Consider the following 17,238-nt stretch of genomic DNA (forward strand, 5'->3'; position numbering starts at 1 on the left):
GCTGATCTAAGCTGAACCACGTTGTTGGTCTCAGCTTGAACAGTGGCTGAGCTGTCGTCAGTACTATTCTCGACTATGCCCTCCAACGTGTGTGTGAAGTCTTCCAGTCTAGTACTTGGGGAATATAGTCTCCTAATGTTCGTTCTTAACTCAGGTTTCTGTGTGAGTGAGTGAGTGAAGACATGATTCATGACAATGATAAGACTGAGTTCTTCATCCAGGTCGTCGCCCAACACGATCAACCTATCGCTTGTTTCTGTTTCCTTTAATTTTCCCGCTGAATTGGGATTCGTCCCGTTCCTAACCACTTGGACGTTATCACGTCTGTCCACTTTCATATCAGTAATCATTGTGGTATTTTGGTTTCCTGTTTTCCCTCTGAGCGTCCTCTATATTCTCCACAAAGTGTAGTGATCTGGCTATTATTTGATGTAGTGATCTGGCTATTATTTGATCAGAGGCTCCCTCACACACCGCAACTCCCTCACACACCGTAACTCCCTCGCATACAGTAACTCTGTTGCCTACACTTTCGATTGCTTCCCTGTTTTCACTGATCGTTCTCGCTACTCTGCTCTTACATAGATGGTAGAGGAAGCGACGAACATAATGACCTTCGTCTTTAATCACTAGGTCACTGGTGAAGTCACGGTTCCACTGGGGACCAGGGAAATGTTATGGATTGAGACACCCTTGGGAGGGGTTTTTGACCACATAAGCCACTGTAGCTCTGAGCAGACTCGTCCTTCCTCGAGGGAGGATCAGGCTTGAAGAGAAGGAGGATTAGGTGAGAAGTGGAGGAAGGGGGTGGGGGCTTCATAGGGGTTAGGCAGCAGGAGTGAGGCAGTAGGCGGGGGGGGGGGGGGGGAGACTGCCCGGGTCAAGTTCTATTATGTAAACAAGCTGACGCCTGAAGCCTGCCTCCCCCACCCGGCACCCTGGAACCAGGCCCCACCAGCCTGGCTGTGCCTAGCATTACCATCCAGGGTTCGTGACCAGGCAGCCCTTAATCCATATTCTATAACTTTATCACGTATTAAGGTTGGCTGTAATCAGACAAGCTGATGTTACAACTTTCCTCTCACTGCAAAGAATGGCTGTCAACAGCTAACCGCAACCACACGCGAACGACACCACCACCACCATCCCTAAACGACAACCACCACCACCATCCCTAAACGACAACCACCACCACCATCCCTAAACGACAACCACCACCACCACCATCCCTAAACGACAACCACCACCACCATCCCTAAACGACAACCACCACCACCATCCCTAAACGACAACCACCACCACCACCATCCCTAAACGACAACCACCACCACCACCATCCCTAAACGACAACCACCACCACCACCATCCCTAAACGACAACCACCACCACCATCCCTAAACGACAACCACCACCACCACCATCCCTAAACGACAACCACCACCACCATCCCTAAACGACAACCACCACCACCATCCCTAAACGACAACAACCACCACCATCCCTAAACGACAACCACCACCACCATCCCTAAACGACAACCACCACCACCATCCCTAAACGACAACAACCACCACCATCCCTAAACGACAACAACCACCACCATCCCTAAACGACAACCACCACAACCATCCCTAAACGACAACAACCACCACCATCCCTAAACGACAACAACCACCACCATCCCTAAACGACAACAACCACCACCATCCCTAAACGACAACCACCACCACCATCCCTAAACGACAACAACCACCACCATCCCTAAACGACAACCACCACCACCATCCCTAAACGACAACCACCACCACCATCCCTAAACGACAACCACCACCACCATCCCTAAACGACAACAACCACCACCATCCCTAAACGACAACCACCACCACCACCATCCCTAAACGACAACCACCACCACCATCCCTAAACGACAACCACCACCACCATCCCTAAACGACAACAACCACCACCATCCCTAAACGACAACCACCACCACAACCATCCCTAAACGACAACAACCACCACCATCCCTAAACGACAACCACCACCACCACCATCCCTAAACGACAACCACCACAACCATCCCTAAACGACAACAACCACCACCATCCCTAAACGACAACCACCACCACCATCCCTAAACGACAACAACCACCACCATCCCTAAACGATAACAACCACCACCATCCCTAAACGACAACAACCATCACCATCCCTAAACGACAACCACCACCACCATCCCTAAACGACAACAACCACCACCATCCCTAAACGACAACCACCACCACCATCCCTAAACGACAACAACCATCACCATCCCTAAACGACAACCACCACCACCATCCCTAAACGACAACAACCACCACCATCCCTAAACGACAACCACCACCACCATCCCTAAACGACAACAACCATCACCATCCCTAAACGACAATAACCATCACCATCCCTAAACGACAACAGCCACCACCATCCCTAAACGACAACAACCACCACCATCCCTAAACGACAACAACCACCACCATCCCTAAACGACAACAACCACCACCATCCCCAAACGACAACAACCACCACCATCCCCAAACGACAATCACCACCACCATCCCTAAACGACAGCGACCACCACCATCCCTAAACGACAGCAACCACCACCATCCCTAAACGACAGCAACCACCACCACCATCCCTAAACGACAACCACCACCACCATCCCTAAACGACAACCACCACCACCATCCCTAAACGACAACAACCACCACCATCCCTAAACGACAGCAATCACCATCATCCCTAAACAACAACAACAACCACCACTATCCCTAAACGACAGCAACCACCACCATCCCTAAACGACAGCAACCACCACCACCATCCCTAAACGACAACCACCACCACCATCCCTAAACGACAACCACCACCACCATCCCTAAACGACAACCACCACAACCATCCCTAAACGACAACAACCACCACCATCCCTAAACGACAGCAATCACCATCATCCCTAAACAACAACAACAACCACCACCATCCCTAAACGACAACAACTACCACCACCGCCACCTTAAACGACAGCAACCATCTCTCAACCACCTTTCAAGAAAATCAACTAACGGTCAGTAACAAAACAAGAACAGCAGTAACAAAACAACAACAACAACAGGATGCACCGGTCAGCAGTAGCAGGAACCAACCCTCAAACAAAAACAACAACAACAGCAGTAGCAACAGCAGTGGGAGGCCCCCCTGAACAACAACAACAACAACAACAACAACAACAACAATAGTCAAGGCCTCAGCAGCAACGATCGGTGGCAGCGTCATCATCACCACACTCCCCCACCACCACCAACTCCACCACCGCCAACACCAACACCACCACCAACAACAACATTGCCACCGCCAACAACAGAGCAAAGCGAGCAAGCAAGCAGCGCCACTTCTCGACAACAAGAATAATGATCAGTGGAGACAGAGGAATCCCTCGATAGCCACTCCAAGCACCGGACTGAACACCTCTCCCTCACCCACCCCCGAGCAAAGCCCCTCCCTCGCCCACCCCCTAGCAAAGCCCCTCCCTCGCCCACCCCCTAGCAAAGCCCCTCCCTCACCCACCCCCTAGCAAATCCCTCTCTTTCACCCATCCCCTGGCAGAGTTCTCTCCCTCACCCATCCCCTAGCAGAGTTCTCTCCCTCACTCACTCCCTAGCAAATCCCTCTCCCTCACCCACCCCCTAGCAAATCCCTCTCCCTCACCCATCCCCTGGCAAACTTCTCTCCCTCACCCATCCCCTAGTAAAGTTCTCTTCCTCACCCACCCACCCGAGCAAACCCCCTCCCTCACTCACCCCGTAGCAACCGCCAGCCATCACAACTATAGTCGCTTAAGAAAACGGTTGCCCTCCCTACCAATCAACCACTTAAGAAAGATCAGAATCATACACAAGCTGCCACTGCTTAAACGCCAGTGAGTAGAAACCGCTTCTCAGCACGAAGCACCGTTATGCCATGACTGCCACATAGCAACCACAACACTAGGAACCATCTCCATCGCCACCATCACCACCACCACCTAGCAACCACAACACCAGGCGCCATCACCATCACCACCAAGCAACCACAACAGCAACACAGGCACCACCACCTAGCAACCACAACACCAGACAACACCATCACCACCACCTAGCAACCACAGCAGCAGCAGCAGCAACACCCCCAAGAGAGCACCTGGCAACGCCACACACCCCCGCAGCAACACCGACAGACGAACCCATGACTCAGTGACTCGCGTCAGGACATCCTGGTGTTGTTCCTGGGCTGGACGGGTCGACAGACACCTGACGGCACCAGGTACCGTCGGGCAGGGGAGGGGGGAGGTGTTACCACACACACACACACACACACACACACACACACACACACACACATCCCCTCCCCGATCCCCCTTCATCCACGGATACGGGTGGAGGGGAAAGACCAATGATCCCTCCAGTTGCCAGGGCCAGCCGTACCTGACCTGTGGAATTAAACAAAGTCATTCATTTTGATCACTGGCGGAGGGACGTCACGCTCCTCCACCGCGGCCCACCTGTGGCCCCGGGGATGGCGACGTTTTGGTTGTCGCTTTATTGCACCTCTCGAGGGTGGTTGGTGTCCAGGTGCGGGATTTTCTGACGTATGGTTTTTAATGTGCTCAGGAGTGACGTCATCATTATGAGAAGACCCCCTCCCCCACTCCCCCAGTGGCCAGCAGCCGCCAGAACAGCCTCGTGATATTCGAAACCATGCATGGTGTTATCAACACACTCATCGAGCGACGAGACACTGCTCTGGTGTTCGAAGCGGTTGCGTCATTGTATTCAACAAGCGTTCCGTTCAGAATAATTTCCAATGTTTCTTAGACAAGTTTCCTGAGTTCTGCGTAATTTCCCGTTGCTCTCGACTGTGTTATATTCTCTGAATATATTTATTTCTTAAGAACTTGGTCTGCTCTCTCAAGAATGCGTCACTGCGTTCGAAACAGCGACGGAAAAAGAATCGTTGTTTCCTCGGCGGTGTTCGAGACAGAATCGCTCGTGTCTGAAGCAGTTATCAGACACACACACACACACATACACAGGGGCAGAGACGTCGTTTTCGGAAGAGCTTAGCGTCTGACATAATGACACGATGTTCTGTGTAGTCTTGTAGCATTCGACACAATATTGTTTTATTACAAGCACTGTTGTCAATCGAAGTCCTTATCGTGTTTGAAACAGTGTTGCTGTCCTTGAAGCAGTGTCGTGCATTTGGGATAGTATATATTTTCAATAACTGTTGTTTTTGAGACAGTTTTCATGTGTTCGAGTAAGATTTGTTTTGTCTTGAAGCAGTGCTGTAGTGTTCGACGTGTGGTTGAACAGTTCGAGCAGTATTGGTGTGTATGAGACAGCGATGATGTGTGTAAATTAAGAATCAACTTTGTTGTCTGAAGTTTTGTTCTTGTGTTCGAGATAGTCCATTTGTGTTCGATGTACTGATCAAGAAAGTGTTACTATGTTTGAGGTTGTGCTTTTGTGTTTAAGGCATTACTTTTTTGTTTAAGGCAGTGTGAGTGTGTTTGAGGCAGTTTTGTACTGTTCGAGACAGTGTTGATATATCCCATTGATGGTCTTTTAATTCAGTGGAGTGATATTATTCTCAAGGTAGTGTCTTAATGTTCAAGGATGTGGTCTGGTTCAAGGCTGTTTTGCGCACGGAAGTGCCTTTGCATCTGAGATAGTGTCGTCACTGTTTATGAAGGCAGTGTTCCTATGTTTAAGGATGATTTTTTCACTATGTTCGGAACAGTCTCATTAGATGTGTGGAGTGTCGCTTTATTCAGTCATTGATATTGTGATCAAGATGCTGTTGTTTTGTTTAGTGCAGTCGCTGCATTTAGGACAGCAGTTGATGTTCAAGACATCGTTGTGTTGTTTGGGACTTCAATAGCAGTATTCTTAGTGTAGTCAGAGCAGTGATGTTGTGTTTCAAGCAGTTCCGTTTCTTGCGGGAGAATTGCTTACTTCGAAGCAAGAGTTATACTGTGTGTCGAGACAGTGTCGTCTTCTTTTCTTCCAGATGGGATCTTCAGTGTTCGAGGCGATGTCCTCCGTGTCACAGCAGGCAGTGTTGTCGTGTCACAAGCACTGTTATCGTGTCCCAAGCAGTGCCCGTGTGTAAGGCCGTATCCTGGTGTTCGATGCCGTGTGTCAGTGATCGTGTCTGCGTCGATGTGTTCCGGATAGTGGCCTTATGGTCGGAGAAACGTCCTCGTAAAGAAAGTTGTGTCCTGTGCCACGGCATGTTTCATCGGTGAGTTCACGAGGCTTTTGTCATTTCAGTTTCTGTATTATGTATATTATATGTATATATATATATTATGTATATTATATATATATATATATATATATATATATATATATATATATATATATATATATATATATATATATATATGGAAAGAGGGGCAAGTATGAAGTCTGTTGGGGATGAGAGAGCTTGGGAAGTGAGTCAGTTGTTGTTCGCTGATGATACAGCGCTGGTGGCGGATTCATGTGAGAAACTGCAGAAGCTGGTGACGGAGTTTGGTAAAGTGTGTGGAAGAAGAAAGTTAAGAGTAAATGTGAATAAGAGCAAGGTTATTAGGTACAGTAGGGTTGAGGGTCAAGTCAATTGGGAGGTAAGTTTGAATGGAGAAAAACTGGAGGAAGTGAAGTGTTTTAGATATCTGGGAGTGGATCTGTCAGCGGATGGAACCATGGAAGCGGAAGTGGATCATAGGGTGGGGGAGGGGGCAAAAATTTTGGGAGCCTTGAAAAATGTGTGGAAGTCGAGAACATTATCCCGGAAAGCAAAAATGGGTATGTTTGAAGGAATAGTGGTTCCAACAATGTTGTATGGTTGCGAGGCGTGGGCTATGGATAGAGTTGTGCGCAGGAGGATGGATGTGCTGGAAATGAGATGTTTGAGGACAATGTGTGGTGTGAGGTGGTTTGATCGAGTAAGTAACGTAAGGGTAAGAGAGATGTGTGGAAATAAAAAGAGCGTGGTTGAGAGAGCAGAAGAGGGTGTTTTGAAGTGGTTTGGGCACATGGAGAGAATGAGTGAGGAAAGATTGACCAAGAGGATATATGTGTCGGAGGTGGAGGGAACGAGGAGAAGAGGGAGACCAAATTGGAGGTGGAAAGATGGAGTGAAAAGGATTTTGTGTGATCGGGGCCTGAACATGCAGGAGGGTGAAAGGAGGGCAAGGAATAGAGTGAATTGGAGCGATGTGGTATACAGGGGTTGACGTGCTGTCAGTGGATTGAATCAAGGCATGTGAAGCGTCCGGGGTAAACCATGGAAAGCTGTGTAGGTATGTATATTTGCGTGTGTGGACGTATGTATGTACATGTGTATGGGGGGGGTTGGGCCATTTCTTTCGTCTGTTTCCTTGCGTTACCTCGCAAACGCGGGAGACAGCGACGAGGTATAAAAAAAAAAAAAAAAAAAAAAATATATAAATATATATATATATAAATATATATATTATGTATATTATGTATATATATATATATATATATATATATATATATATATATATATATATATATATATATATATATATAATAAGTAAGGATATATATAGATCATGGTGAAGTGCTTGAGGATTGGCGGAATGCATTTATTGTGCCACAACATAATAGAAAGGAGGATAAAGGTAAGTGTTCAAATTACAGACTTAAGTTTATTGAGTGTACTATTCCTAAGTTATATGGGAGGTTAGTGATTGAGAGAATGAAGGCATGTACAGGGCATCAGAGTAGGGAGGTTGTGGTATCAGAAGTAGCAGACAATGTGTAGATTAAGTGATTACTTTGAAGAATGTGTGTTAGAAATACTTAGAGGGACAGAGGGATTTGTATGTGGCATTTATGGATCTGGAGAAAGCATATGACAAGAGTAGATAAAGATGCCTTGTGAAAGGTCTTAGAAATTTACGATTCGGAAGGAAAGCTGCTAGAAGCAGAGAAGTTTTAATCGAGGGTGTAAGGCATGTGTACGAATAGGAAGAGAGGAGATTGAGTGGTTCCAAGTGAAGATTGGTTCTCGGCAGTGGTGAGTGATGTCACCCTGGTTGTTTAGTTTGTTGATGGATATGGTGGTAAGGGAGGTAAATACGAGGGTCATTGAGAGAAGGGCGAGTATGTGATCTGTGGGGATGAGAAGCCTGGGAAGTGAGTTATTTGTTTGCTGATGCTAGAGCACTGGTGGCAGATTCGAATGAGAAACTGGAGGATTTGGTGTGAGTTTGGAAGAGTGTGTAAAAGGAGAAAGTTTAGGGTAAATGTGAGTAAATGCAAGGTTATTAGGTTTAGCAGGATTGAGGGACAGGTTTGTTGGGGTGTGAGTTTGAACGGAGAAACCTAGGAGAAAGTGGAGTGTTTTAGATACCTGGAGGTGGACATGTCAGCGAATGGAACCATGGAAGCGGAAGTGAGTAGTAGGGTGGATGAGGGGGCGAAGGTTGTGGGAGCGATGAAGAATGTGTGAAATGAGAAAACGTTATATGGGATAGTATGGTGTTGTTTGAAGGTGTAGTAGCCCCAACAATATTACATGGATATGAGGCAAGGGCTATAGATAAGACTGCGGAGGAGGGTGGATATGTTGGAAATGAAATATTTGAGGACAATATGTGGTGTGGAGTTGTTTGATCGAGTAAGTAATGAAAGGGTAAGGGAGATGTGTGGTAATAAAAAGAATGTGGTTGAGAGAGCTGACTAGAGTGTGCTGAAATGATTTGTATATGTGGAAAGAATAAGTGAGGAAAGGTTAGCAAACAGGATATGCTTGTCAGAAGTGAAGGGAACAAGGAGAAGGGGGAAGTGAAATTGGAAACGGAAGAGTGGATTGATAAAAGATTTTGAGCGATCGGGGCCGGAACATACAGGAGGGTGAAAAGCATGCACGGGATGGAGTGAATTGGAACAATATGGCATATTAAGGCCGACGTGTTGTCAGTAGACTGAACTGGGGCATATGAAGCCTCCGGGGTAAACCATGGAAAAGTCTGTGGGGCCTGGATGTGGAAAGGGAGCTGTGGTTTCGGTGCATTACGCGCTACCGCGGGAACCGATGATCAAATAGAGAGAGAGAGAGAGAGAGAGAGAGAGAGAGAGAGAGAGAGAGAGAGAGAGAGAGAGAGAATTTTCTTACGTATATTAGGTTCAGTAGTAGCAGAGCGTAATGCTATCATGTTTACACCATGCAAGATATGTAATTAAGTCCTCACACCGCGTCTCCTGCATAAGTGATCACTATACTGGCGAATATTGCTCAGTGTGATGTTCCCTTCCGTCTGACGGTGCGGGATAAAGATTCAGATGGCGACAAACCCCCCCATCCGGGCGGGAGGAGCCACATGCATCGTCAGGAGGGAGACGCCGCGTGGCACAGGCTAGGGTACAGTCCCCACAGGATGAGCGGGTCTGTTGGAGGTTCTGTTGGAGGTACTCTGCGAGTCAGTTAATTGAGCCAGTGTTGGGGAAGAGGTCACGACTAATGACGTGTCCGGGAAGCGGCGGATTAATTAACTAAGACAGGCTGAGAGATTGACATTTGCACTCTTAGTAGGTCAGGGAGGGAGAGGGCTTTAATGACCGTGTGTGGAGTGGGTGGAGACGGGTCAGGGAGAGAGGGGGATTTGATCAGCGTGGAACCAATGTGGAGGGGGTGGAGACGGGTCAGGGAGAGAGGGGGATTTGATCTGCGTGGAACCATTGTGGAGGGGGTGGAGACGGGTCAGGGAGAGAGGGGGATTTGATCAGCGTGGAACCAATGTGGAGGGGGTGGAGACGGGTCAGGGAGAGAGGGTTTTGATCAGCGTGGAACCAGTGTGGAGGGGGTGGAGACGGGTCAGGGAGAGAAGGGGGATTTGATCGGCGTGGAACCATTGTGGAAGGGGTGGATAGGCGATCATGGAGGGAGGACGTAAATGAAAAATAGAGAAGATAATGAGGGGAAAAGGGTTAGGGTAGGGATGAGGGTTGTAGGGTAAGGTTGTACTGAGGTTAGGGAAGGCGAACAGGGAGGCGAGTGGGTCACTGTAGAAGGGAGGAAACTGACGGAGGAGGGAGGATAGGGAGAGAGAGAGAGAGAGAGAGAGAGAGAGAGAGAGAGAGAGAGAGAGAGAGAGGATGGTAAGAAACAGAGGTTAACTGGCATGTCAGGGAGTAAAATAAAAAAAAGAAAAATGGAAGGATAATGAAGGTCAGAGTTTCTGTGTTTACCGAGTTGAAGCATTGCACAAGTTGAATCACAGCTCCACAGGGTTACTACTAGACCTTGCTTTCATTTGTGCTTCAGAAAATGATTTCTTCTTGACTTAACAATTGTTTTCCTACGTCAGGAGAAGGTAATTGTAAGTGGACGTGAGGTGATGTCGTCTGTGTTGTGCTCTGTCTGTTATAGGCTTCCAGACTAATTTACATATCCATTTTGGGCCTGGCATACAGCAACGTGGATTATCCCACTAGCCTTTCTATCTGTAAGTCTATCTATCTATCTATCTACGGCGTCGTACCCTTAGTGTCGCAAAAGAGAGGGTTGGATGGTATATCATCCTGGCGTTTCTGGTGACCAGGGTCTCAGGATAGTGCCAGGATGGTAGGATGTCTCTCGCCTACAGCACTCGTCGCCACCTCCTTCAGGAGGAGGAGGAGGAGGAGGGGCTATGGTATATCAGAGTTGCGGCGAGTGATGCAAGCGGATCCACGCCCTTGTGAACACCCCCAACACCACAGGAGGAACTCTCTTCACTGGCCCATTTTTTGTTTCTTTATCTTTTTCCCTGGAATCGTGGAACTTGGTGGGTTACCCGATGTGGTGTTGGTCTCGTCTTTATCGAATCGGTGTCCTCGTGGCTCGTGGGTTTCCTGGCGAGGCCCGGGAGGACGTCTTCCTCCATTGTGATTTATCATTCCGATGTGTGACACACTGTCAGGATTTTATGGCCAGGCTGCAGATACCACGTCAGGTGGGAGGGGAGGGGGGGGATATAAAAGGACAGTGCATCTCTCTCTCTCTCTCTCTCTCTCTCTCTCTCTCTCTCTCTCTCTCTCTCTCTCTCTCTCTCTCTCTCTCTCTCTCTCTCTCTCACACACATGTAAGCTCCGACAAACAAGAGTGAGTGTCCTGACATTTACGTACATTTCACATTCTTAAATCCTGTAACCCATTTTCATTTGTACATAATAACTCTTCCCAGAGTTGCCATGGCGACCGATGCGATGCGCGCACGATAAAGGGAGGAAAGAATGTAGAGGCGGGTGGTGAGGGAGTGTTGGTGGTGAGGGAAAGGCAGTGCCGTTGGTTGGGGAGAGTGGGTGGAGAGGGAGGTCGAATGGTGAGAGAGGGTGGGTGTTAAAGTTGGCGAAAGAGTACTCGTGAACGGTAAGGGAGGGAGATTACTGAAGATGATGAAGGGAGGGTGAGTGCTGGGAGAGAGAGAGAGAGAGTGTGTGAGGGATGAGGCATAGGGGTTGATGACAGAGGAAGAACATGGGAAGGACAGATAAATCGTGACTTGTTTGTGCATGACGAGGTTTTCTGGCGAAGGACATTTAATAGCATTCTGAGCATCGCTCTTCTTTGTATTTGTTCAAGTCTTTTTATGTCTAAGATCACCTTTGGCGACCAGAGACAGACAGTGTGACCTTTGAATTTGTCGTTGTTTAGAATAAGTATTGCGTCTTTCGTTGTATGCTTTACATTTCTCGTTATGAAACCTGGAATTCTCTTTGGTGTAGTATGTGTAGCGTGATGTTGCTTAACGTAATCCAGGTGTTTGCGTTTGTATGAGGCCAGGGGAATGTATGGTGAGTGAGTGTGTGTGTGTGTGTGTGTGTGTGTGTGTGTGTGTGTGTGTGTGTGGTGTGTGTGTGTGTGTGTTGAGCAAGAGAGTTGTTGAATACGTGTGAGTAGGGACGAAGACAAGATAATGATGGTAAAACAGAAGGCTCCTTCTCACCCACCACAATAGTTAGGGACAAGATAGTAAAGCAGATGGCTCCTTCCCACCCACCAAAATAGTTGGGGACAAAATAGTAAAGCAGAGGGCTCCTCCCCACCCACAACAATACATGGAGACAGGATTGTAAAGTAGAGGCTCCTCTGCAATCATCACTATAGATGGAGACAGGATAATAACAGGACGCCTTCCCACCCACCACCATGTATGAAGACAGGGTAGCAAAGTAGGAGGCCCTTCCCCATCCACCACGATAGGTGGAGACAGGACTGTATATAGAAGGCTGAACTCTTCCCTACCTACTACTATAGATGGAGACAGGACAGTAGAGGGCTCATCTCCACCCACCACTGTAGATGGAGACTATTTTTTTTCTTAAACGAGTGTTTGGGAGCGGAGAATGGATGGATTTGATGGAGGTATAGTTTAGAGACAGAAGATAATTATAAAGAACACATGTATTGTGTAGGTTTTTGTGAAGTGTGTTGGGGGCGCTTACTGGAGACGTAATTTTTTTGGTGCCTTATTTGTATTCCCGTGGCAGACTGTGTGTTTGTGTGTCCAGATGTTGTTTGTCGGTTTAGGAAGAAGCTGGTTTAAGAAAATTGAAGAACTGTCCATTGTGTATAGGGATGGATGGCTGGAGCCCCTCTCAGTGTGTTCTATATTAGTCCTGCTGCCCAGGTCTTGGGTGTGAGTAGAGTTGGTGCCTCCGTTGACGTAATAGTTTCTGCCAGACCTTCAGTGTTGCTTCCCTGAGCATGTGTCATTTGGTTTTCCTGAAGTCATTGATTGATGTTGGTCTTCGGTAGATTCGATGGTACGGTATTTTTCACTTGTGACAAATCGTTAAGGATCATTTTGTATCCTCTGTGGCTTTGGCATGTGTGATCTGGGGACAATGTGTGTGGGTAGTAGTAGTGGCGGATAAGTCATGATGGGGAGGGTCACAGCCTTTGCCAGATGTAATTTTTGCCTCTCCAGCAGGCGCCAGAACCTACACAGACTGGCCAGGGCAGCTCTGCCCTTTGATGGTTCTTTCGTCTGTATGCCTCCTGATTCTACAGTTCTAATGGTGCATTATCCTGCTTCCCTCTATGGCTGTTGCTGGGTGGTGGTCTCCCTTGAGCCAGTATGTTGAATTTGTTTATGATCGTTTTCATTTTCTAGTATTTTTTCAGAGCTGTCGATTCTAACTGTACTAAGAGGATGTGTTCAGGGAGTTTGTTGTTAGGAGCTGCTGTATGATTAGCGTTGTCTGTATAAAACAAATATCCATGCTCACGCTCCCTGCTGGAGGGGGAATGTCTGCTGTGTTAGCTATGAATAGCGTTGGGAACAGGACGCTGCCTTGGGGAACCCCGCTTGGTAAAGAGAACTTTGGTGTCATTGTTGGGTTCATGGCGATTACGTCGGTGCGTTGGTTAAGAAAGTTGCATAGGAGTCTCTCGGTCATTTCTGGCATGCCAAGCTTTAATAGTTTGCACTGTAAGCCATTCGTTCACACTTTAATCTCAGGGGAAAGTCTGGTGTGTTAATGACAGCGTTGTACATGTTGATGATGTGGTGAAGGTCTTCATGTGGCAATACGCTGAGACGTGTGTTATTTGGTTGGCACATTCCTGGGGCTGTGTCCTTGGTTTACAGGATGACTGCTCGTAGATCTGGCACGTTGATCCTCACCAGTGAGAGGTACCTACCTACCTACCTACCTACCAGCCAGGGGACAGTCGTACTGAGTCGACGGTCTGGTTTGGGATGGTTCCTTACCTGTTCTGAGTCAACCAGTCAAGAATTACTTTATCGTAGACTTCCTGATGATTCCTGTTGTTTTCACGTACCAATAATACTGACAACAGACATCCACGTGTTCATATATTGGCAGGCCACACCTTGGTCCTCACCAGCCGTGTTATTGTGGACTGTCAGGCATTTGACGGTCCCTCGGGAGTTCCCCAGCAGTCGACCAACTCCCGGCCACGATGATTTTGGTTCTGTGTATTATCATGTTGGAGCGCTGATGGTTGCTCTCGCCCAGTGTTTGTTACGCTCGGCTTCTGCTTTCTTCATGAATGTCTGCTGGAGATCTCGACATTCGTGTCGTAATGTGTATGTCCGTGTGTGGATGTTGGCGCGGATTAGTTTGTTGGCGAACCTGTGATATTTCTGTGATATCCCAGGTGGGTGGTGTGAGTGTGATGTTATTGTTTATGTTCGTGATGGTAGAGGAATGCTGTTGACCACGTCTGTACTGTGGGTTTCATGCCGCGCGTCCACTGCCTCATCAGTATGCTTCCCAGTGAGGTCTTTATTGGGAAGACGATCGTCTGTTATTTCCCACCACAGTAAGGTCGCAAAGCTTACTTTCTTCTGGGGCCGCGTCAGTAGACTATACCATAAGCTCGTAGAACTTATACATGACGTATTTTTGTAAACAGATTATGTATATTGCCTTAATTCGCCATTTCTGACGTACCGGAGCCACAACCCATACTCTGCAGTCGCCTGTCAGCCACAGGAACATTGGTGGAGTGGATTCTTTTATTCATTTGACCCGTACTTATACAGTCAGTCTTTGAAGCCATACTGGTTCTGATTTTAGAAGCTGAATTTCTCCAGCTGCCCATTTTATTTGAGATTAATTAACCAATGTCTCAAATATTTTCCTTAACGCAAAATTTCTGAATGTTCCTTTCGTGGCTACACAGGAAGAACGTGCTTAACAGGGCCGGCCTTTCGCAGGCAATATGCACGAGAAGAGAGTATATGTAAAGAAAGGTTCAGAGAAAGAGAGACACAGAGACAAAAAGAAAAAGAAATGGAAAGGAGAAGCAAGGCAGGATAGAGCACTGGGAACGTAGCAGTGTGTGAAGGTCATTGTCGAGGCGTGAGACCCCTGGTGTGGCGCCGCCGTGAGACTAGTAGTGTGCCAGGGGGTGAGGAGGAGGAGGAGGAGGCACCAACAGTGGGACGGAGACGGAGTGAACCATCATCTCTCAACACAGTGAGACCTGCCGTGAGATACTGGGGGGTAGACTCAGTATCTCTTATCCTCGAGACCTCATCGAGGAGCATGAGGATTATCAGTTAAAGGGGGTCTCAGTTCACTTCATTCTATCGATACTAATATGTGTAATACTCGGTACAACCATAAGCTCTTGCTGTTTTAAGTCGTCGTAAATTTTTTTTTTCCTACAACATGAAGCGTTCCACTGGCATTATGATGTTATGCAGTTTTACAGTGTATGACGTGATATCACAAGGAACATATCGTGTTTCTCACAGTGTAATCTGATGCCCGGCGTGTCACTGTGTCGTATGATTACTGCGTGGTCGATGGCAACTCAAGGGTGGGGCCGTTGTGGCGTCTGTTTCTTTCTTTACACCGCTAAGTTTTGCATTCCTGAAATCCCATCGCAGCTGTCGTCTGTTCTCTGTGCCAGGCAGGGACTGGCCACAATGAATACCACTTTCGTCCGTCGTGAACGGAGCCTTGAACACATCCGTGGGTGGAGCGGTCAACAACATTTGTCGTTAAGGGAGACGAAACTCTAGGAAAGAAAAGTAGGAAAAAAAAAACTTCACTGCGCGAAGTTTAAAGAGTAACGAAGCAATAATAAAACAGACACATATCGTGCAATACGACTATCAGGAAAACTTTGAAACTGTGTATTTTCCTCCAAGCTCTTTGTGTCACTCCTACTGTGTGGGGCGGGTCGTGGCGCGCCAGGCATAACTCGACACTCATGCCTCACGCAATTCCATTTTTCCTCATTTGCATAGACAGCTGAATAGTCGTCCTATGTAGGTCCCTCTGTTATCAGTGTTTTTTAGTTAGCGAAGTTACGCAACGCTGAGTTCTGGTCTGATTTTGGAATATGATTAGGAAAAAGTATGTATTTAACCTTTCATTCCTCGACCCTTGCACCACAGTCCTCCAGTACCTCATCATTGATCCTTAGATCCCTCATACTTACACCTGGCGTTCCTCACTCTCACACTCTTCATCCTCACACTTTTCACCCTCCCACCCCCTCACCGTCACCCTTTAATAAATGAACTCCACCAAACCCTGGTCAGACCTTGTCTTGATAACGGTGTTCCCTTCTGGTCATCAAGTTGAATGAAAGACGAAGAAAAACTAGAAGACATACAAAGAAAGACAACAAAATTATAGTGGTGGGTGAGGAGGGGCGTCTTGTTATACTACCCTGTCTCCATCTATAGTGGTGGGTGGGGAGGAGCCTCCTGCTTTACTACCTTGTGCCTGCCTCATATTGATCATGAAGTTAGATAAGTATTACAGTCCTCCAGCAAGTAACCTCGTCATGGACCATGAGGTTTCCTATCATCTGCTCTTTTCATGTGCTCCCATGTACAACACTCCTCACCCTGACGCTCCACGCCCTCACACTTCTTATCTTCACATTCCTCATCCTCACTCTCCTCATCCTAACATTCTCCCACACTCTTCTTACTCACACCAGTCACCCTCACCCTCCTCATCCTAACATCCCTCACACTCCTCACCCTCACACCAGTCACCCTCACCCTCCTCATCCTAACATACCCCACACTCCTAACCCTCATGCTCCTCTTCTTCTGAATCCTCTCCTTCACCCTCTTTATCTCATCATACTTCATAATCATAATCTCCTCATCCCTCGCACTCATCTTCCTCATACTCACCATCACACTCCTTACATCAACCCTCCTCTCTGTCAACAGTAACGAGGTACCCTGCTTGACAGTGTAGTAGAATCAGCAGTCGAATAGCTGACGCGAGTTTGATGGCTGCTTGTGTGTTAAGGGGAGAGAGTTTTACACTCGTGTTGTCCCGTCTCTTAACCCTGTTTATATGTACCATCTTTCCTCCTACATGTGTGCACGCGCACTACACACTCATCCCAGCCTAAGCCAGGTACCTATTTATCGACCAGCTCATGGGGTGGATGAGCACCTAGGTTGGGTGGGGGCCAACTGCCGTATCCAGTCTTGAATCATAGTTAGTTCATTTCTTTATTGATTTATTTATGTGTACATGCGTGTATATATATATATATATATATATATATATATATATATATATATATATATATATATATATATATATATATATATATGTGTGTGTGTGTGTGTGTGTGTGTGTGTGTGTTCCCAGCATCGACAAATGCCCGAGGCTACATGATCAGTCTTTAAAGACACAT

General features: G+C 47.3%; 1 protein-coding gene across 2 annotated transcripts in view; it reads left to right on the forward strand.

The window, feature by feature from the left end:
- Positions 1-17,238, forward strand: part of LOC139766676 (uncharacterized) — a 542,423-nt gene that overhangs the window by 63,707 nt on the left and 461,478 nt on the right. For both annotated transcript variants that reach the window (XM_071695584.1, XM_071695583.1), the window contains exon 2: positions 6,097-6,330. The gene's annotated coding sequence lies outside the window, so the exon portion shown is untranslated. The remainder of the gene's footprint in view (positions 1-6,096; positions 6,331-17,238) is intronic.

This window comes from Panulirus ornatus, chromosome 58 (assembly GCF_036320965.1).
Source record: "Panulirus ornatus isolate Po-2019 chromosome 58, ASM3632096v1, whole genome shotgun sequence".
NCBI classification, from domain to species: domain Eukaryota; kingdom Metazoa; phylum Arthropoda; class Malacostraca; order Decapoda; family Palinuridae; genus Panulirus; species Panulirus ornatus.